Genomic DNA, 22,973 nt, shown 5'->3' on the forward strand with positions numbered 1-22,973 from the left:
AACTGCAAGTAAGCAGCGACATCATTTGTCATCAATGATGAATTGAGGTGAATGAATGATTTATGCCAATGATCATACCTTTGTGTTGAGTGCAGCTCATTCGTCTGGATAGATGTCAGATCAGCAAAAATCAGTTTATGTACACTGATGACAATACACTGTAAATGGTTTATTGTTGCTCAAGCTCGCGCCGGGAGTGACGTCATGCAGCCGGTAAATTCGGCCTTCGGAGGACCCAGCCTTTTGAATTTGGACACAAGCATAGAGTAGAACGGTCTTATTTATTTATTTATTTATTGATTATAGAGTAGAACTGTCTGCAGCCCTGTGAAAAGTCATTATTTCGCGCTGAACGACGTCACTTCCTGTAAATAATCGTCATTATTTTTAAAGGTCTAACTCAAAAACCTCCATTCCGAAGTTAGGGTTGGTTTGTTTCGATTAAAAGAGTCCGTTTTGCAGACTTTCTGAAATATTTAAAAGGTCATTAATTCGTAACATTTTGATAAAATTAAAACACAGTTTTCTTATTTTTCCCTTACTCAGTAACATTGCTCCTGTTGATTAAATACAAATAATAAATAAATAAATATGATAGATTTATATTAGATTTTGGTCACGTGACTCACGTCCTACCAACGTTGTTGCGGGCACTGGGCACGACACCAGCGTGATTGCCAGAAGCCGCGAGCATTACCAGGAAGGACGTGACACTAGTTGCCAAGTCCGAGGTCGCTGTATGAGACGCCTGTAACGTCACAAATTCAACCGGAATTACGCGAAAGGCCGTCTATTTACTAGGTATGTAAACGTTTTTATGCGAGGATACAGTAATGTCACGAGGCTGGCCTTGAGTGTGAGCGAGCGCTAGCATAGCCTGTCAGAGTGCAATCTAAACTAAACTAAACAGTAACGCCACAATTTGACCGCTAACGTGTATGCTATTTTTCGTTACTTTTAGCTAACTTCGACAACTTCTTGCGCTTTAAGAAGAGGCACTAATTGCGGTTTATAAACATTACAAACGTTAATTGCAGGGGGTCCTCGTTTTACGACAGTTACGTTCCTAGGAGAACTGGAATATGTACGTAAATATGGGTGCGTCGTAGTCTAGTAGTCAAGGTATGTGGGTAAAATTTCAAGGATTAATTGATTTACATGAAAACACTTAAGCATTATCAGACTTGTCTGATGTTTTTCTAAAGACAATTCCAGTGATATGTGTTTTCCTCTGACAAATCATCATAATAATTATTTACAACAAATATTCAATTCACATTTTCTACAGAAAATAATCTGACAGTCTCCTAATAGTAACGTAATGTACACAGGTAAAGTCACATCATAACATGAATGTAGTAAAATACAGCAAATAAATAACTTATTGCTGTACCTCATTTTTATATTACGTGCTATGAAAACCCCCCCAGTAAGCATCAAGAATAAACAAAATCTCCATTAGTGTTAGTTAAGGAGCAGATATATCATAGACATTAGCATTGGAAGCAACATAAAATTTGAACCAACAGAATAACATCAACAGGGACCTGAAATGCTGTATAAAAAAAAAAATGTCTGCTGGATTTGAAGAATGGCCTTACCTAAAAGTCTTTGACAGGGGGTTGTCAACTACAAATGAGGGACGAAATTTGAAAGTCGTACTTAAGAAAAGTACACCTGTTTGATGTCATCGTGAGTGGTTTGTGGTAAGATGAAAAACGCAGATGCAGTCAAACGTGGAAAACAGTGGTTCTGACAAATGCACGATCGTGTGAATGGCTTTTACATTCAAATGATCAATGTCATTTTTTTTTTCTGACCTCAGAACCTTTTTTGAGTGAAGCACAAATCCAAGCATCAATTCATCAGTCAGTGTATCTTTCACTGTAGCTGCCACATAAGTAATTAACGCAAGTAATGGATACATACGACGAAGTGTCAAATCAAGATGGGTGCACAAAATAGCTCATACTTGCAGGGACAAAGAAAAAAAAAACTGTCGTGGCCACAGTGAACAAGCGTTCAGTACTGAAAAGGCTGAAGGGTACTTGGCGTCTCATTCAGAATTAATGAACAACAACTAGCAGGAAAATGTATTATTTTTATCTAGTTCCTAGTAGTGCCATTGCTGCTTGTTAGACATCATGGAAATAGTTGTTTGATTTGCATTCTTGCCAATCAGCAATCTTCAAATCTTTTTTTCTGTGTACTTTGAAACTAAATACTTGTCTTCCCCTCCAGTTTCCTCGAAATTTGTGGCTTTTCTTTTACACCAATGTTGAAGAAATACAATACATCCTAGGTACATTAAAAAACAAACAAAATAGGTGTGCAGTGTTAAGAATTAGGGCTGAGTTAACATCAACAATCTTGATGCGGGATCCCACACAGCACAAACTTTTGACTCGAGTCTCTCCTTGGGTAAGTTTCGATAAATTGCCAATGTGATCATAGGTGAACATTTCTCATCATCGGTATGTGACGTGGGCCATCCAATGAGCCATCTGTCCAATATTCAAAGGTGCATGACAGGCAACATTCACAAGAAGAGGCAAATCTGCTTTGAAATTAAACTTAAAAAAAATAAAATTAATAAAAGATGACTGATGATGATGGTTGCAGCATTTATGACAAAATGTGTCCCTATTTCACAATATACTGATATACAATAAACTTTCAGTAAAGACCTTTTTGCACCCTTATGGAATGGTAGATAAGATTAGCAATTTGTAAGAAATTAGCATTTTTTACACTGAATTAAAGAAAAGAGATTTCATAATATCCTCCTGCATGAATGAGATTAGTTACATGTGGTGTGACCGTGTGCACTAGTAAATACAGAAGAGCTTTTGTTTAGTGTAGCCAAATGAGCCGTCACAGTAACTAATATATATATTTTTTTTTACATCCCCTCCCGATCCCCTCATTTGTCTTTGCCCGTTCCACTGATGTCTTCTCCATTACTTCTGATTTGGCTTGTCTAACAGTGAATACCTAATCATGCCTTGAAGACTTCATTCTTATCTTTCCTTCTCCCCTTTTCATCTCATCAATGGGCTGACACTTATTCCTTACATGGAAGTGGGTTTGCTGCCATATATAGTTCATGTCGGCATAAAAAATGGCTGAACTTTTTATACTCACCCGCTGGCACGAAAACACGGTTTCAAGTCAAGTGAAAGAAGCGATTACATGGAGCAGACCTGAAAGTTCTATGTAGACATTTATTACCTCTGCTAAGTTTAAAAGTGCAAGACGAGCGGTTTTGCTGTTAAATTACATAACAGACTTCCATGAAAGTTTCAGTTCAAATTTGAGCAGCAAAAGGAGTGGATTGAGGATTTTTTTTTCTTTTATGGGCAGTGATCCAGCAGCAATCCAGCATAATTGTAAAATTCTCAGTTAGCGCCTTCTCTGGAAATGTGCATTATCGCCACCCACAGGACAAAATTCTCTCGAGTATCTTTGCAGTTTTGACGTTGAATTTTCATTTTCAAGTTCCCTCTGTGTTAGTCTTTCATTTCATGCTCCTAACACGTCTTTGTTTCTTCTCCAATAGTTCTGACAATACCCAGTGGAAGAATCATTTCCCTGCCTGAGAATAAGGTAGGAATGATCCTGGGCCTCTTACTGCTGTGACCGTATGTGTTTATTGGCACAATAGTCTATTTTGCTGTCTTCGCTTGTAAATCTACAGGGGCTCCACTGCCTTGGGGGTCGCTCAAAGGACCCTGGTTTGAGGGCTAGAGTTGTAGTTGAATTTGTTGTAAAGGACCTTAGCAACAGCACAGTCTCTTGTCACAGGATGTTTTCTACCTCTCTTTCTTCTCCCAGGTGTCCTCTGTCCAAAGCGTTGTTGGCCTAAGGCTTGAGTTGAAGTTGTGGACACGTGGTAGCATGTGGTCTGTCTTTAGATGGCTTTTACTCAGAATGTGAGGGTCTCAGGGTGAGTTTTGGCCTACTGCAGCGCCGTGTGAGTGTTTTCATTTTGTGAGAGATGCAATATATATTAGAAGAATAACATCCGTTATATCATAGCCTATGTAAATGGAAAAACACAACAACAGTACTGTACACTTTTCCTTAGCGCTGGGCGATAGAGAAACAAATTATATCACGATATAGGCTATTATATTATATATACAACACACTATTAATTACTTTTTCACATTTTATTTTGAAGTGACATTAAACAAATGTGTATCAAAAGAGAAATGCATCCAGGAGTGTGCTATATGAAATTATCAAATGTTCACGAGGCACAGTAACGACTGACATATTTTTCACAATCTGAGTAGGGGTCAGGATACAAGACATGTTTCAAACAGAAATTATATAAAAAAAAAATGATGAGCTCTACTTTAACTTCTTTTTGAAACATTTATTGTGCAGCTTTCAAAAGTTTAGTGATATAAAAAGTGTTCACTTTGGTTTGTCAATTTCCTGAATCGCTTATCAACCCTGTACGTTTAATCTTCCTCCCCGGTTGACGTACGGGATGCCGTAACAATCACGTCACTTCCTGTTTAGCTAAGTGTGTCGCATTACTTTTTCTCTCCGGAAACTCATTAAAAGGTTTTGCTATTAAAAGTTTGACACGCTCCACTTAAACGCGGTACCAGCGAGAACTTTGTAAAAAGTGTATCGATCACCCAAGCACTTAAATGAATGCCAGTTTCACGACAACGTTAGCGGTTAGCAAATCAGTTAGCAAGGCTTCTCCGTCTTTTCCCCGTTAATCACGTCTCGTAATATGTTTGTGAGAGCTTCGATATTTGTAGCTGAAAAAGTGCTTCTTATACGCCGCCATGGAGGCTGTGATTACTAACTTAGGAGCGGAAGCGCAACGTGTTTATGTGCAGTAGGCAGCCCAGAATTAATTTTTTTTTAATTTACATCAAGATGTGTTAAAGAACTGAATCAAGGCAGAGCACCTTCCATTTGAACACACCCACTTTTCAAGTGAGCAGAAGTACTGGAACCTGTGATTGGTCACATTGATTGGTGTTATCTAGTTGCTCATGTATTGCCTTTTAGATTGATTGTTTAAATGAGTAGTGTTTGTTTTTGGAAAACACACTTTGTTAAGTAAACACTCTTCTTACCAATTGAGCATCGTTTAAATGTCGTAGTCATGCTGACCATTATTGCTGACCCTTTATATCCACAATGTCCTGAACTATTTTTTGATGTCGGCTTCCTGCAGGAAACGCACCATGTTGCAAAGCTTTAATCAGCTTTATTTATTTTGTTGCTCTCGTGAACAACCAAAACAGCCTCCACTGTCACAAGATGTCAATCCAGTTTAGCACCTTTTGGGATGTGGTTGTGAATGTACAGTCTCCAAATCTCGCATTTACTCTATTACTGCTATATTGTCAATATGGTCCAATATGCTCAAAAAAACATTTGACTTTTGCAATGATGAAGACTGAACACAATTTTGAAGGTGAAAGCGGATCCGACTCAAAAGCTAACAAGGTGTATCTTATAAAGTGCCAGTTGAGTGTATACAACAGTGGTCTGCTTTATAAGTGTTTTGTGTCAAGTGTTCTGAAGCAGAAATTCGTGATGTCTGCTGATGATTGCATCTGGTTTCCAACATCCAAGTGCTCTTAAGGGAATTGTTTTGCTGGTCCAAGAATGTAGATGCATTTTTATTTTTTTTAAAGCAGTGACAGCTGGTATCCTCAAAAAGTTCTCTTATGATTTGGTGTGCTTTCTCCTTGTTCCGTTTGAAAATCTGGAAATTGGGATTGGGTGTAGCTACTGTTGTGGGACATCTGCTGAGCATATAAACAACTCGTCTGTAAACCAGAATCTTTGGTTTCACAAGTGCCATGGCATTTTGGCTAAGTTTGTTACAAAAATTTAAATTCTCATTCTACAGTCTCTTTTATCTTGTTGGTTCTTGAATTTACTGTCAGATCAGATGCTTTTATTACTGCTTTGTTTTAGTTTTCAACAAGCTGTAATTGTTTTATTAGTGTAAAACAACTTGTGCTAATCCATTATTAACCCCTATTTCAAGACTTGTCTGAGATACTGCTGAATATGAATATCAATGGTGTTGTTTCAAAATCCAATGTTTTGTGCGACTGACATGTATGTTTGACTCCAATTTCCACTGTAATGGTTGGATCTCTTTTACTTATTTGTCTAAAATGCAGGGAGGTAGAAGTTAGGGCTGGACAGTGAATCAATGTCAGTTGTCAATGGTCAATAGAAGAAAACTCCAACCGCAGCATTCTGTGTGCTTGAGGCAGAGGCTACAGAAGGGGGTCACCAACTCCGGTCCTCAAGGGCCCTCATCCTGCATGTTTTAGATGTTCCCTCTCTTTCAACACACCTGATTTTGAATGATAAGGATCGGGCTTCTGCAGAGCTTCTTGACAAGCAGAACATTTGAATCAGATGTGTTGGAGGAGAGAACCCTCAATAACATCCAGGATAAGGGGCCCTCGAGGACCAGAGTTGTGAGTTGGTGACCCTCGGGGTACAGCATGGCGTTATATTTGTGCCACAATTACAAGCAAGTAAGTGGAGATTTTGAGCACCGAAGTGTGTTTTGAGTGCAGCCGAGTTGCAGAGTGCTTGTCTGCTGAGTGCTCCTCTGCTGAGTGTGGACACGAAGAAGCAGCAGTTGAACCGTGTGCGTGGAGTATGGAAGTGTGACTTAACTTTGTGCAAATAAATGACCGTCGCAATAAGAATATATTGGGCATACTAATACGATGCTGGATGGATGTTGGTGTAGAAGTAAAGGAATTCCCAGGATTTGATGTGCTGGCTCTGTCGCACCTCAGCATCGCACTGAAGTCACAATTACGTAAAACAATCAAATGTCCTATGGCAATAATGAGCCTGCTAACAAGTTAGAGTAGATTGGTCAGCTGTAATGCGTGCACTCCAAGAGAACATCGTTTTGCACACTTCACTGTAACTATATAAACTATACTGCCTTGGGATAGCGTATTCCGCAAATAATCATTTATGTACTGATAGAGGAGCATGGATGTATGGGGTGGCATGGTAGAGTGGTTGCTTCCCATCTGTGAGGTTGTGGGTTCGAACCATATCGAAGCGTCCTTGAGCACGACACTGAACCCCGATTTGCTCCCAGCGGACCTGGCAGCGCCCTGCATGGCAGCAGCCGACCACTGTTGTGTGAATGGATGAATGTGAGGCTTCAATTGCAACGCGCTTTGGGCACCATATGGTGTATTTAAAGCGCTATATAAAAAGCAGTCCATTTTTACCATTTAAACAACATTGCACAAGACATTACTAAGGATAGACCGATTATCGGCCAGGTCGGTTATCTGTGCCGATATTTGACATTTTGACAAGGCACGGCAACTTTCAGTGATATACAATTACTGTCTAACAATATTGTTCACATTAGGGGTGGGTGAGCCTAAAAAGTATATCACAATATTTCAAAGAAATTTGCGGTGATGACATTTTTGACGATATTGGTAATCATTTCTGAACAATAGATTTGTGATTGGTGCTTTGGAATAATAGCACTTTTATTGCAGCACAATATTCAAGCCACCTTTTTTTCACAATTGAAATGTAAACAAAGTGCAAATATAGCAACCGTAATGGAATTAAATGGAAATAAAAACAGGCCTGGTAGTGTTTACCCTGTGAGGTCTAATTGTAACATAACTGCTTAAAGCACATGAAGCACATTTACGTAGCAAATACAAAGAAAACACAAACCTTCAGAAGTCAGTGGAAAATTGCATGAGTAAAGAAGGTCCATTATTTTCTCCTGTGTGGTTGATCCTTGTGTTGTAGAGAGAGAGAGAGGGGGGGGGGGGTTCCACTGTAGCAGCCAGTTTGTAGCGTCAAGCTTTGTACATCGCAGGCAAGCGTATTGTTGAAAAAAAAATTTCCCCTGCGATTGTTTACGCAGTGGTTATTTTGCCGTAACCGGCAACCCTCCTGCGAGCGTTATGTTGCCGTGAATGTCTCTGATTGGTCAATGATGTTTACGCAGCTGCGCAACAGCAACGCGCACGGCGTCTCGTCAAGAGCACGTTAGCTTAGCGGCCGGTTAGCATCACAAACTCACGTCAATTAGATGGCGAGTTACCGATCACGGTAAAGTAAACACCACGGACTGTTTATCTTGGCCAAACAATACGCGACCGCTTCAGTATTATCCAACCACCGTCTGCTTTTTCTTGTGCTCCAGTGCTCCAGTAATAAATTTTTATTCACGCCAAAAAACACGTACCGTTTCCATGTCTTCCTCGCGTGCCTTTAGCCTGCGCATCTCTTAACTTTAACGGCAACAGTTTTCGTGCACAATTTGCAAACGATTGTATTTTATTTTTTTTGCATCATAATCTGACCTCTTGTAACCAAACAGCCTCCACACGACGAAGGTAGCTCATTCCCACTTTGCCGAAGATGCGACAGAACTGGCTCACACGCTTCTGCATTGTTTTTATGTTTTTGTCCAAATGGACTCAAAGACGTATGATGGTACGCATTACGTCATCACGTCAATTTCGCGATTTCAATTTTTTTATCACCCAGAAAAATACACCGGTAATATCGTAGAAGGTATGATATGGAACACCCCTAGTTCACATTGGTCATTTACTGGATTCAATTGTATTTTATATCCTTTAAATGAATGAGGAGTAAATGTAGCAGTTTGTAATCGAACTAAACTGTATTCTTTCAATCCTGTGCCATTACTTGTATAGTGGGCTACTTCATGTTTATGTATAGCACAGGTATACGCAACCCCTGACATTTGACGCACATGACCTGCATTCCACAAGCATAAAAGCAGCCGAATTTCAAGGGCTTGCTGACGCAAATTCACTTGCACACCTGTAGCCTCGTGTGTGCCCGTGTCATTTGTGCTTTGTTTGTTCATTTGTTTTGTTTTTTTGTTTTTTCCCTCCCACTCCACATTGTGTTGTAGTAGCTGTGGTGCCGTCACATCTGCACCATGTAGAGAAGCTTGCAGAGTGTTCATTTGGTCCAGTAGTCCTGCAGGACTCTGCTTTTTAATTGTGCATACGTGAGCACTGGTCTCTTAACGAATTAACACTCAAGTGATATCTACATAATGTCTTTGCCGCCGCTGTGCTATCTTTTTTTAAATTTTCAATTTGGCTGTTCTAGTCTATCGCCACTCTTTTATCAGTTTGTTGCTCTTGTTGCTCTTGTCGCACTCCTTGTTTCTATTTTGGGCGGACTTATCTCAGCATCGCCCTCTTTCGCAATGCTTGAGATGGACTGCGTTTGCGAGAATGATTTTGCATTTCCCCTTATAAATTAAAAAGGTGAGCGCTGTCTGAATTTGAATTGTTTATCTGATTTGGTGCTTGGCAAAGCACAGTTGTCCTTATTTTTATGGAATTAAATGTGGGGCATCTTTTCATTTATTGGTCCCGGTTGCTCCGTCTGTGACACAGACTGAATGGACACTTTTAATCCAGACAGTGGGTTGTATTACAAATTGCTTTCACCTTTATCAGTAATATTTTTTTTTTGTTAAGGCTTCACTTGGGAGGTTACACTTAAGCTAATAAAGTGTGAAATTTTAATAAAAATAATTTGGAATATTCCTTATGCTTCAATATTGTGCACATTTTGGACATTGAACTTTCATAATGCGTGAACATATCAGGCGAGCTATCACTGCTCCTGAAAAGACACCATTTCAGCCAGCATCACAGGATGTACTCTGTGTGGGTGTTTCGATTTTTTCTTTGGGTTGTTGTGACACTTTTTTTCTTGAAAGAAGCACAGTGGTAAGTAAAGTAGAAGATCATGAGAAAAAACTATCCATTAGAAGTTGGTGAAGATTATGTTGTCAGTTTGGACTTTACTTTGTAAGTTTCTCTTTTAAATCAAATAAACCATCTCAACAACAAATAGCCGACCTAAAGAAGTATCTCCTTTGGTTGACAAATGTTGGCATAAAAAGGGTACTACTAGCATTACTGTGTTTTTGTGGTGTACAATTCCATATAGCTGTGTCATCGGCTATTACTTCGGCTAGTCATTGTAAAAATAACTCTCTTGTCACCCATTTATATCAGATACCATATTGCTTTTATCACTGACAAGGGCCTTTGCTTATTCACAGGACACTAAAACATACAGATCAAATCTTTGTGGTAGCTCTGAATCACAGAAGTGTTGGTGAGGTAGTTGTGGCTCACTAATGTCCTTTCTACTTTTGTCAGTATGCACTGTACTGCATACCCTCGCACAAATAATCATATTGCCTAGCACTAAGTTGGGTTTACAGTGAGGGGATTTAAACTTCAATTTGGGCATCATCCCATAGCCATGCTCAAATACTTTTTTCCCGCTGTTCTGTTCTGTTACGACAACGCTATAGTGTGCTGCAGCCATGAAATTGACTTGGAAGTGAATAAACAAGTTTATTATTGACCTTGTGCTTCAACCACGCCATTGTTAGCGTTGTTTTATAGAAATTATGATTTATTTTGGTTAATAACTTGTTTTATTACATCATCTACTACAGTCCATTCAAGGTTGATGCTCTATTATTCTACCTATTTATTTTACAGAAAGGCAGCATGGCTAGAATGGGGGATGGAATGCTCAGCCTCCCTCATGAGACCCACAGTTCATATTAAGTCTTCACTTGCCTGCTCAAATGCTTCGGTTTTGTGATAGAAAAAAAAAGAAAAAGACAAACAATTTCAAACCTTTTTCCGCGGTTCTTGTGAGCTGTAATTGTTGTTATTTTTGTAAACAAGTCACAATGTATGAAAACTGTCCACTTTATCAATTTTGAATTACTAAGAATTGTGTTAGTCACGGGAATTCTCAACATGATAGTTGAAGATATCCTTTTTTGCCTAAAGACTGCTGTTGAAATGGAAAAGTTTGGCACAACAGCATTTGAAACCGAAAACAATAATTGGGATATATTTATATTGTCATATAATAATATTGAAATATCTTTGTTCACAATTACCTGTCCTGTAATTGTCTTAACTGAAATGTTATGTATAAAAAGTAGTGTTATTGTTATTTTGTCACTCTTGGCTCTTGAATTTGAATGTAAAGCAGTTAGTTATACTTGAAGACTCAGGCTGTGCTGCAGTACTATGCAGTCTTTACGATCTGCTTCTCTTTTTATCTTTGTTTTAACAAGGCAGTTAAGGTTTAATTGTTGAGTCTTGTTTTAAATTGCAGTACAGATTTTTCCTGGAATAGAGATATAATTGAGGAAGCCGACATTTCCTCCAAATGTAACTGTCAACCATTATTTATCTATAGATCCAGAAAATGTTTTCAAATGCTGTTTTCTTGTATGCCATGTGCTTGTGGTCACACTTGGACAGTATCACATTGTTGTTTTTGTGCTACGTGGTTGAAATAGTATCACACACTTAGTCACAGCAAGTTTTTACACATCTTTCGCAGTCTTAGTCAGACAGAATCAGTGCGCTCTCTGAAGAAAATCCCCAGTAGGATACGGTATAACATAGTTTTCCCAATTACCAGTGTTGTCTTTTCTTTCTGTTTTCCCACTGTACTGGTGCGATTAAATTGGCTAAGAAATGTAATATCTGAAGTTTTACTTAATTCAATTCTTCAGAGACAGAGACTGGAGGCTAAAACCACTTTCCTTCACATTATAAGTGGATGATTGTTTTTGGCGTTTCTCATCCCAATGATGAGTTAACCATACTCAGCAGCAGGCATGGTCAGCCCAGGGTAGTTGTTTGTATAGCATCTGAGACTATTGTTTCTGACATATACTGTATATTTTCATGCTTAGCAGATATTATGGCAGATACACGGCAACGAACTACCCACAATATGCACAAAATATCTTCTCTTTTGCCTAATGTTGTTTTAATTTTCAATACATTTAAATTGAATTACATTTTTATAGCATAGAACCTCCAATTGGTCATCTGCTGATTTGGTCAGGATTCAAAAAAATTTTTGGGAATGAGAGCAATTATATAGTGTATATGAGGTGTGTCCAGGACTACTTCCACAGAAGATTATTTTTGTTACATCATGTACAGTACAGTGACAGTGCGTTTGGTTCGGCACAGGGCTATGCATGGAGAACAGAAGTTGCGTGTGTGTTTTTTTTTTTGCTGGAAAACTGTGTGTAGCTCATGCGCGTCATACCTGCAGCTATCGATACATCTGAGTTTCAAGACCTTCCCCTGTTGTTAAAGTCTCCTGCTTATTGCGGAGAAAGACACGGGGATAAAATCCAAACGCAGGAAAACCCCTGCTTTGTTCACAAAAAAGCTGCTCGATACCAGCTCCAACTGAGAGTCCTGTCAGGCGATTGGGAAGAGAAACAATGAACAGGAGGCTTTTTCTTTTTCTCCTTCTAATTAATCTTCTCTTACCACTTACCGCCATGCGTCTTTGTAAAATACCACAAAATGCACAATACTGCCCTTGGTGGCAGGAGTAGTTTCAAGGGTATTATAAAACAATGTTAATTTTCTCTACTGAGAACCAAATGGGACACATAATATTTATGTACAGAGAAAGTATGTTTTTTCCACATCAGTTGGAGGAAAAGAGATGCTGACAAAGCACAGATTGAGTGGAGGGAGAAAGTGTTGAGGAGAGAATAAGGTAGGGAAGTCATTGAGAGGTGGGAATAAATCAGATCCCCAGAGCACTAAGGAATTGCAAGGCCTGCGAGACGTGAAGCGTGGTTGGAGTGATGTTGATTGATAGTGGAATGAGTTGTCTGTTGTTTATCACCGCAGTTAAGATGTTAAGTAGCCTCTTGGTGTAGTGAGGGAGAGAAAAGAGATGGGCAGAGAAGGGACATGGACGAGAGGGAAATATAATGATGGTAGACATTGAGGTTGACAGTTTAGGGGTCTAAGGTGTAAGCTGTACACTTGTGAGAATATTGACAAGAGGGACATAAAGCGGAGACAGTGAGATAGATACTTGTTAGAAAGAAGGAACTCTGCTCTGAGGCTTTGTACTTTTATGACTTACTTTTATTTGTAGAACACATGTCAAGTTGACAGCACAACATTTGCCTATGTGTCGAGGCAATCAAACAATGGCGTTCACAAGATGGAATCAGGAGTATTTTGAAGAGTGATTTATTTAGCTTAATGAAATGAATGTCAGTTCATAGTGTCAGTTTATAATGCATATGCAAGGGTGAGCCTCGTGCTTTGGTCACCTCTTCCAAGCACTTTTTCTTGCTTTTACTTGGCTGTTCAATACGGAGCCCCGAAGGTGACATGGTAGAGGGGGAAAAAAAAACATTTGTGTTCCCTCGCAAAAAAACTTTGCGTTCTCTTGCAAAGATTGTGTTCCCTCATTCTCGTTGATTTCGTTCAGCCCTGATAGAAAGTGGGCATTGCGATCGTGACAAAATGCACAAACGGTTAAGGCGCGTACTATATCTGTAAATTATTTTGCCATCAAAAGGTCGCTGTTTTATAGGTTGTGGTGTCACAAAAGCAAATAATATAAGCGTCAAAAAGTCTGTTGTGATTAAGCTTTTTTTTTTTCTCTACACTGGTCAGAATCAAGTGTTTTTGGTGAAATCAATCAATCAAACTTTATTTATATAGCACCTTTCATACATTAGCCCTACTGCTGATTACTAAAAAATAAAAAAAAGCTGGAAACATCTGTTTCTGATGAATGCTGAGACTATTTGCTTTGGTTGGATTGGTGCTTATATATTTACGGAACACAATATTCTGTGGGTCATGAAAGATCAGTCAATATGTTCTAAAACGGCTGCTCTGAAAACTGCTGGCAGTGAATGAGTTAATTTTATACTTGACACTACACTTTTACACTTAGTGAGCAGGCACTCCACTTCTCATACAAACATCCATTATTTGCCCCTTTACAAACAGACATGCCTCAAAACATAGAACTTTCCTTTCATGTCCATGCGCCTATGTGAAGAGGATTGGGGCTCATACTCATAGTTATTGGCGTCATAAATGTGCCCTAATATTACACCACGCTTTAACAGTTATTGTTGTCAGCTTTGGCAAAGCCATGAACTGCATCCACTGCTTGCTGTATAATCTTTAATCTGCTCCATGACAACTGAATGGGAATGCATGCAGATCCATAAAATAGCACAAAATTAACTCAAAATCTACTCAAATTGACATTCATGGGTGGTTGAAAGCGTGACCCTTACGTCCCCAAGCCTTGTCCAAACACAGACGGTATATTTACATGACAACCGCTTGTTAAAATGGTTATGCATGACTGTGTTTTTCTTTGTGCTTTTAAGTACAGTATGTAGGCTTTGCTGGCGACGCTATGAACACAAATTGTACTTAAACACCAACAGCATTTTCAGGCTTCATAGCACCGTTGTCATGCGCTGTCACCCCAATGCCTTCCTACTTTTCCCCTGCCTTTCTGTTTGGATGCTTTAAATACCAATATACTCACCCTCCCTTCACATTATTCAATTACATGTTGCCTAATCCTTTCAGTCTAGCAGAGATATCAAGCTGTGTTTGATATTATTAGTTTTTAGCGATGTTTCCGTCCTCTGATCTCTGCTATCTTCACCCCAATATGTTGAGTCAATAGATTTGTAGATAAAGTTTGTGATTCTAATTCTGAGAGTGTCTTTCCATGTCATTGAATTCAATCACCTACATCTTCTGGGAACAAGTGTATGGAGTGTTTAAAAAAAGAAAAGAAAATACTCTTACGGTTGCCAGCTAGTAACTGAAGATAAATCTTGTGTTCTCAAATGACTTCCAGAAACATAATTGAATTGGTCCTGTGATCCATTTCCAAACCCTTGAGGCTTCAGCCTTGTGATAGCAGAGACAACATCTTATTCTCTCTCTGCAGAATGCCAATGTCACACTTACCTCATCTCTGACTGCTTTCAAACCACAAAACTTTTTATTCTGCTGCTGCTGATTCAGAGAATGCTAAGCAGGGTGGTGTGGGAGTGACCGTAATGAAAGAGTAAATTCAGAAATTATTCTGGAAATCCCGGAGGTTTTTGCCCGTTGTGAGCTTTCTGATGAAATAGGTATGTCCATTTGAATACTGCTGATATGATGGCTGAGAAATTGGCCTGATTTTCATTCATACTGCACAAAACAATGTAACACACCAGTGCATTATTGTAAAGTTATTAGAAATTTGGAATCAGGTGGCATTGTAGTGAGATTTAGTTATTTCTTTACCAAACACACAACTGGGTTGGAAGCCAGCGAGACTCGACCGAATGTGGAGCCGCCCGCCGCTTAGCCACACAAATATCTATGTATTGTGCAACAATGGTGAAGCCGCACACTTCCCAGTATGCTTTGACTAAATGTGGGGAGATCGACTTCTCAATGCTGGCGCAGGGCAGTGGCTGGCGATGGCTGAAAGAGAGGACACCGCCGGCTGGGGACATGTCCCTCTCAACCATCGGTGCGGGGCACCTGGGCACTATGCCTACTGCTGCCTAGCGCCAGCACCGAGCACTCCATTTTCTCCCGCCAAATCAAATGATGCCGGGAAATGTGCTGCTTTACCATCGTTGCAATATACATGCTGTATTTTGTGTTTTAGATAAATACTTGTTATAATTTTGTATGGGTGAAATAGCAAAAGCTTGTGGTAAAAACCTAGCGAGCATTATGTACCAGATTGGGTACATTCAAATTAATAATTTAATCCCAATTATTTTCTTTATTCTCATTCACGTTCTCTTCCAACTGTCATTTTTTGCGATGGTTCGGTTCAAGCTGGGTTCCAACTCGTCATGTGGCAGGCCTTAGTGTTCTTGAAAAACAACTGCACAAGGAATGAAGATAAACGCGAACACAATTATTATTTATCTAAATTCTTTGTATCATTGTTTAACTTTGTTTTTTGCGCAGTTCATTGCAAATAACTTTTTGCAATTGGATTTTTTTTTTTTTACTTATTGTTTGTATTATTTCGTTTGCATTATTTGTGCTATAGGTGAATTTACATTTGTGTGCATTTAGAAAATGGATGTAGGGATGGTATTTCATTAATTATATTTCCAGATTGAAGCAGCCAGACATTCACAGATTAAAGGTCACCTTTCTAATTTTAGTTTGATTAAAAAAAAAAAAAAATCCTCTTCATATTCTGTGAAAAAGATGCTAGATTCCATCATATTGTGTCCTTCATTGGAAAATTAGTTATTTTTGTATTTTTTTTTTCCAGGAAACGAAACACAACAGAACAAAACAAACAAACATACCCTGAACCAAATACTGGACATTTGCTGTATTTATCAATAATTTCATTACTGGGTAGAATTGTATGATTCACTAGATCCCCTCCCAATAAATACATAAATAGCTTAGGACATTATTTTAGGAAGGTGACTTCGTATGGTGAAGCATACTCCCTTCTTAGTTTTGCTGTTAGCTGTATGTGTTGTTGAAGGTTTTTTTTTTTTGGGACAGTGCAGTTTTACTTCTGTCACGAGAATCACTGACTCCAGCGTCACCCTGGTAAAGAATTTGGGGCACAGCTGGCATGCTTAAGCTTAAGTAGCTATGTGTGATTTTTGCAGCATTCTAATCGAGTGGCATGCAGCCACTCGACTCTGTGTAGTCTAGGCAGTGCGCTTGGTTCTGTAAATCAACAGTCTCTTTAGGTGGTTTCCTTTGAATCTAAAATTAAATATGAAGGGAGAGAATAAGCAAATGACTGAAAAGCAAGTTATAGAGATTTTTTTGTTTTGGGGCATAATACAGTTTGTCTGAGCCTCTTTCATGTATCATGACTAATTATATTGATTCCATCTGTCAGTCGAATACTTTACAAACGCACAACTTTCATTGAGTATGCTTATGTCTGCCTGATGTAGAGAATCACACAAGAGCCTGTCAGAGGAGTTTGCCCGTAATTAAAGATCGTGTGGCAGCCACATGGTTCCCATTAGGCCACAATATCACATCCCAGCCATGTGACTCGGTTTTGTCAGTCAGACTCTCTTTCCTTTTTTTAATACAATTAAATGGGAGCTAATTCGGCAGCACCGTTTGCCTGTAGCAGTCTCACTCTAAATGAGCAACAGTGATCAACCGCAGAAAGCGATCAGAGTTTAATATCGGATATTTGGCCACATATAACTGCATGCCTTCAGTCTTAATGAATAAAATACAGGATGCAGTCATCTTATGGGTTGCCTTCAGGAAAGTTGCCCCTTCAAACCGCATTGGAGTGAATAAAGACTTTGTGCAGGGTGGTGCTGAGACTTCTGCAAGTCATCATACAGCCATCCATCATGTCACTATCATTAACTCCTCTAAACAACAGTTAACTTTAATCAATGCAATTACGATCGGTGAGTTTAATTTGGTGTGCGTGTGATGTTTTGGGTTGGCTCTTGCTCTGCACCTAAAATGTGAAACTCACAAATGATTGCTTTTTTTCCCAGAGCTACTGAATGTCGCCAAGACACATCCTGTCTGTCCTGTTTAATCTTGTTAGGTGAACTGAGCAAGTGGTACATCGTTAAATAAAACTGAAGAGATGCTGGTGCCTGAGCACCGACATCTTTCATCTGTTTTTAACGCATCCCCACACGCATTCTGGTGAACGAACAGTACAATACACACTGGAATGATATAAAGTGTGTTAAGATGCTATCGATATGTCTAATCGTGGAGTACCCTACTCTAATGGAGGGAGTGTCCATGCCTCTCAGGAAGTCTGGCCTTTTGAAATGTCACAGCCATTTCAAAGAACTGTCTTTGAAAGAAAAAGATTTCAGTCCTTCATCCTCCACTTGTCTTTTCTCCATTTCCAATCTATCTCCTCTTCTTTGGTGCTTTAACTTTTCGTTGTTCACCAACTCTTCCTGAAGACTTGACAAATGTCACATTGTGCTTCACCATTGCGGCACAAATAATAGGAAATATAATGGCATCGGAAGTAAAATGTGCAGTATCAGAAATTTGGAGTGCTAGACTTTTTCGTACCAAGAGTAGAATGCTTTCTTGAAGGTCTATATAGGTGGGCATGAGTCATTAAAGGGGAAAAAACAAAAAGGCATCTGTTTAAACATTATTTTAATTGTGACTTCACAATATAAGGTTGCTTTACTAATCTTTATATACCGAAGATTAGGTGTCATGGATGTATCCAGGAGTTGTTTCACACTTCATTTATACAAAACAACCCAGGCGATTAGTCAGCATTTTTCATGCATGTCTGAAGGCAAACACGACATCAACAGTGTGGCCTTAGTTTGGGTCGCTTAACTTGTGATTTATGAACAAAAAGTACTACAGATTCATTGTGCTCGCTGTTTGTACTGAATAAAGTCCCCTGAGCTGAAGTAGATCTGAAAGAGAACTGCATATTCCTCTTTCAAATTAGTTGTTTTCTCTAGCAGTGATCAGAGTCGAGTCAAGTCATTAGCTTTCAGCTAACTTTGGACTCATCCGCTGACATCACCCGGAGCCATCTGCGCAAGCAGTGCAATCGCAATTATTTAAGTACTTTTGCTCATTTTCAACCTTTTTGGGCAACATGAACCATGATTATTATTACTTTTTTTAATATCCAGAACACCACATGTTCCAGGCATAACAAGGTCGTGTTCAGGGATTTGCATGACAAAATACGGGCGATCTGGAACAGTGGGCAGCTCTGTCAACATGTATGAAAAAGACTTCTGTTTATGCTGAGTAAAGAGTTCACAAGTACCGTATATACAGTAAATAAGTTATCCAGTGATTAATTCAGTGTTTTTCTGTAGCTCTGTGATTGGTCTCAACAATCTTGATTGTGTCAATCCTAAACACAATACCCCTTAAAGCAAGGGTGGACAATTCATTTTATAAAGGGAACATATGAGAAACTGGAACGCTTTGTTGAGGGCCAAGCCAACATGCAAATCTCAAAAAAGACCAAAAGCCGATTTGGCCATTTTAGTTAAAAGCAAAGACATTATTTCTACTTGTATTGGCAAATTCTCTCTTCTATGAGTGTAAAGCACACATACTGAGGTTCTCAAACCTAGTGCCGTTGGGACCCAGCTGATATGAGTCTCACACACTTGACCTTAACATGAAACCTTTAAACACTCAGACAGCGAGTGAAAGTACTTTGCGTTGCCAAAGGTCACTCCCACAGATTTATCCCACTCTGTTGTTATGCTTGGCAGTAAGACGGAATACGGTAAAGCCAGCAGGCTCCCAGTTTTTGACCTCCGGCTGAATACATTCCTGGACAAATATAGCCTTGATCTGTTTTAACACCACATTTGTAGGCTTGTGAACATGTCTATACAGAGGTTGGCTTCAGGCTAGATGTTTAGGAGGAAAGTTTATCAGTTGTGACCTCAATCCCTTTGACAGGTTACAGATGTTTTACACGAGTGAGACTGTATTATTTGGAAAACTACATACAGTATTCACTTCAATGTTAAGATTGCTCAAGGCATCATATTCTGCAATATTAGGCTCTCTAAATCTGTGTGACCTCCCATGTGACTGACACTCTCACTTAAGGCGCTGTTCCATTACAGGTTGCAGAACGGCCTGGCCCAGCTCTGCCCCGGCCTCGCTTGGCCTGTCCTGTCCTCAGTTGATTTTACATTACAACAGGCACCAATCAATTGGTACAGGATCAACTGAACTCTGTGATCCTTAGTGTGCAGGTTTCTGGCACAGATTTCACGAGTGGCTAAGTCCTTGTTTTCTGTTTGAAATATGAATCACAGTTATTCGATATGGCGACGTCATGAGTTATAGCCTAACAATTGCACTTTCACTTTCACACAGATGAGAAATCAATTTCCGGATGTAAGACTTAAGACATACAAATACAGCATATACAGTACACTGTGTTTCACAATAATGCGTAACAATATTTACATTTTTATATGTAACTAGATGAAATAAGCGAAACTTGTGGTAAAATTTTTCGCGAGCCATTCCCTCGTCACCAGGTCCATTAAAGTGAATTAGAGCGAGTCCCATCTTTCAGTATACCCCCATTTTTGTCTTTATTGAAACCACATCCTCCTTCTGTAGTGGACTTTACAAATATGTCATCGGCTGACTCGGCAGATAGTTTGCATTTCATGCCAAATGGGTGATCAATTGTAATGTCATAATTTTCAGATCTATCAATTACATTATTGATCGGAAATAAAACAATCTTGTTCACTCCAAGGTTTCTTAGCAGTCTGGTTTTGTTTTTATATAATCCCCCCCCCCCCCAATATTTTACAAATATTTATTTATTTATTTATTTATTTTTAGGGTTCTTGGAAGACAATCTTTTTCTACTGTATATCTAGCCCCAAAAAATCAGGAACACAGAAATTGAGACACACTGTTTGATTCTGTATCTCCTTAGTAGTACTTCTAATTCAATTTACATACTTTCAGCAATTATCTTCAAATATGTATAATATATTCAGACACAAATCTATGAATATACTTAACAGGGTCTTAAGTTTCCTTTGGATCAAATGCAGATTTGGCAGCAATTAGAATTTACTATAGAAAATGTCAGTTACCCTGTTTAGATTCTTCAGATACGTGTTGGTGGAAGTCACTACTCTCTGACTTTTGGTTTCATGTTACATTTGTTATGTAAATCGGCATGGATTATGTATGTGTTTGTTTTAATACTCAAGAGGGTTGAAATAGCAAAACCTTGATATCTTGCTGACCCCCACTATCCCCCCTCTCCCACACACACTGATTCTCTCCTCCCCCTACAAGAGACCTTTCTCTCTATTCAACCTTTGAAGCAGTTGTATGTATTTTCACTTTTTGCTGTCCAACATCTCTTTCTTCTTGAATTTTCATTTTCTTTTGCTACTCATGGTGATACCTTTGCTTCTCTGTAAGAGAAATCGATATGCCACCTCATTGATGCATTTTGAACTTGGTCACCTCGATGGTCTTTGCCTTACAACGTAGCGTGTAGGATGTTTAATGCAATGATCCATACTTCTGGACATCGCTCGAATTCAGTAGATGTTTTATTTCTTCAGACACATGGCTTCCTTACATAGCCTCCTTTTTTCTTTTTTCTTTTTTCCAAAATAGAGTTAATAGAAATTGGATACATAGATGAATCTCACTCTGACAGATAGATGCATATTTGCAGTCTTAAAAGATATATATATATATCATGATAACACATTTAAAAAATAAATTATCTTGAAATGGATCAGATTTCCTTCAAAAACAAGCTAGGGATGGGAATCAGTGTGCGTTTCACATCTGATAGATTTCAAGACTAAGACTCTGGTATTTTTTCTCTTTCTTTTCATGATCAAAATGCATTGCTAATTGGCAATACAATGCAATATATGACCGGCAAATTGTGCGTTTATTTTCTAAACTCCATACGATGGGAAGGCTTTTATTTAGATTTTTGTATAGCAAATAGCATTTTATGTCAAGTGAAACTAACATATATACGTGTAGATAAAATAAAAATAAATGACTTACGGAGAAATGTAGCAACATGGTAAGAAGAAAAGGCAGACTGAACAAACAAAAAAAGTCACGTAGTTTAAAGACATGGACACACAGAACAATGCGGAGTAATCACTTGTCAAGAGTCTGCGGGAAACAGAAAACTCATCCTCACATAACATAAGATCATATTTTATACTCTTTAATGGCCACCGTATCCGTTTGGCACACTAACTTTAGAATGTTTTCAATTTCAGACATTTATTGTGGGGGGGGGGGGGGGGATTATGCACTTGAAGCAGTGCTCCCAGAGAGATGCAAAGTTTTCGAAAACCACCCATCGCTTACAACATATTTCTGGTTAGTTTTTCAAAGGGCAGATTGTTTTTATTATTATCATCATATTGTAGTTTATGAATGTCTAATAAACATAATGAAATATTTTTTTGGAAGAAAAATACAAAAATAAAGGGATGCAATAATTTTTTAAAAGCAAGCTGTGCCAAACGGGATACTATGGCCGTTGGGACGTAACAATAGGACACACATGTTGTCTGCCTCTGCAGGCATTCTCTGCATGGTGGACTCAGACAATAGGTAAATTATTCACATCTTGTGTTTCAGTCACTTTAATGACTCGAATCATTGACATATGATTACCCAACTATTCAAATGCTAGTGCGGAAGCAAGCCTTATTGTCTTGTATAACCAAAAAATGGCATTGGTGAATTAGTCACTGAACTTTACTGATTTCTGTAGACAAAGACAAGTTGATGGACCGTGTTGAATATCAAAAAGTCCCTTTTCCTGTGGATACTCGACTCGATATCGAAGCTCTCAATTTACCAATCGATCTATGTTCCTCTTCCTTAGAGATAGGGTGAGAAGCTCGGCCATCCGCGAGGCACTCCAAGTCGAGCCGCTTCTCCTCCGCATTGGGAGGAACCAGTTGAAGTGGCTTGGGCATCTGGTTCGGATGGCTCCTGGACGCCTCCCTGGAGGAGTGTTCCGGGCATGTCTCACCGGCTGGAGGCCCCGGGGACGACCAAGGACACGCTGGAGAGATGTCTGTCTCTCGGCTGGCCTGTTAACGCATTCGGATCGGAGAGGCTGGTTGAAGTGGCTGGGGAGATGGAAGTCTGGGCTTTCCTGCTAAAGCTGCTGCCCCCGCGACCTGACCCTAGATAAGCGGTAGATAATGGATGATTGGGTGAAGTATCAAGTCCCACCATTCAATCTAATGCAAGACTGGGAGTGGAGAGATTATGTCTGAACGCAGTCACTCGTCCATTGCATTATGTCCCTTTTATGACAACACGGGACATTTGCCAGTCCACAGAGATGTCATAGGACGATGTCTAAGGGTCAGAGCAGATGGAAGTGTGAGACATGCAAGATCTTCCTCTTTTCAAGGCAAGCAATCCGTGCTTTGCAGTTTACCACAAGGACACCAGATGGTGTTTGAATCCCGACACATTGGTCATCGTGTATATATTTTACGACAACTTTCTTTGCCTATTTTTTGTTTGTGGCCA

At 39.2% G+C, this 22,973-nt stretch overlaps 1 protein-coding gene across 4 annotated transcripts in view; it reads left to right on the forward strand.

The window, feature by feature from the left end:
• The first annotated feature begins 645 nt into the window (after positions 1–645).
• Positions 646–22,973, forward strand: part of gpat2 (glycerol-3-phosphate acyltransferase 2, mitochondrial) — an 85,850-nt gene continuing 63,522 nt past the window's right edge. For all 4 annotated transcript variants that reach the window (XR_015094827.1, XR_015094828.1, XM_086075869.1 and 1 more), the window contains exons 1-2: positions 646–801; positions 3,560–3,606. The gene's annotated coding sequence lies outside the window, so the exon portion shown is untranslated. The remainder of the gene's footprint in view (positions 802–3,559; positions 3,607–22,973) is intronic.

The sequence above is a fragment of the Leptonotus elevatus genome, chromosome 5, assembly GCF_054856555.1.
Source record: "Leptonotus elevatus isolate MCC_2025b chromosome 5, RoL_Lele_1.0, whole genome shotgun sequence".
Taxonomy (NCBI): Eukaryota; Metazoa; Chordata; class Actinopteri; order Syngnathiformes; family Syngnathidae; genus Leptonotus; species Leptonotus elevatus.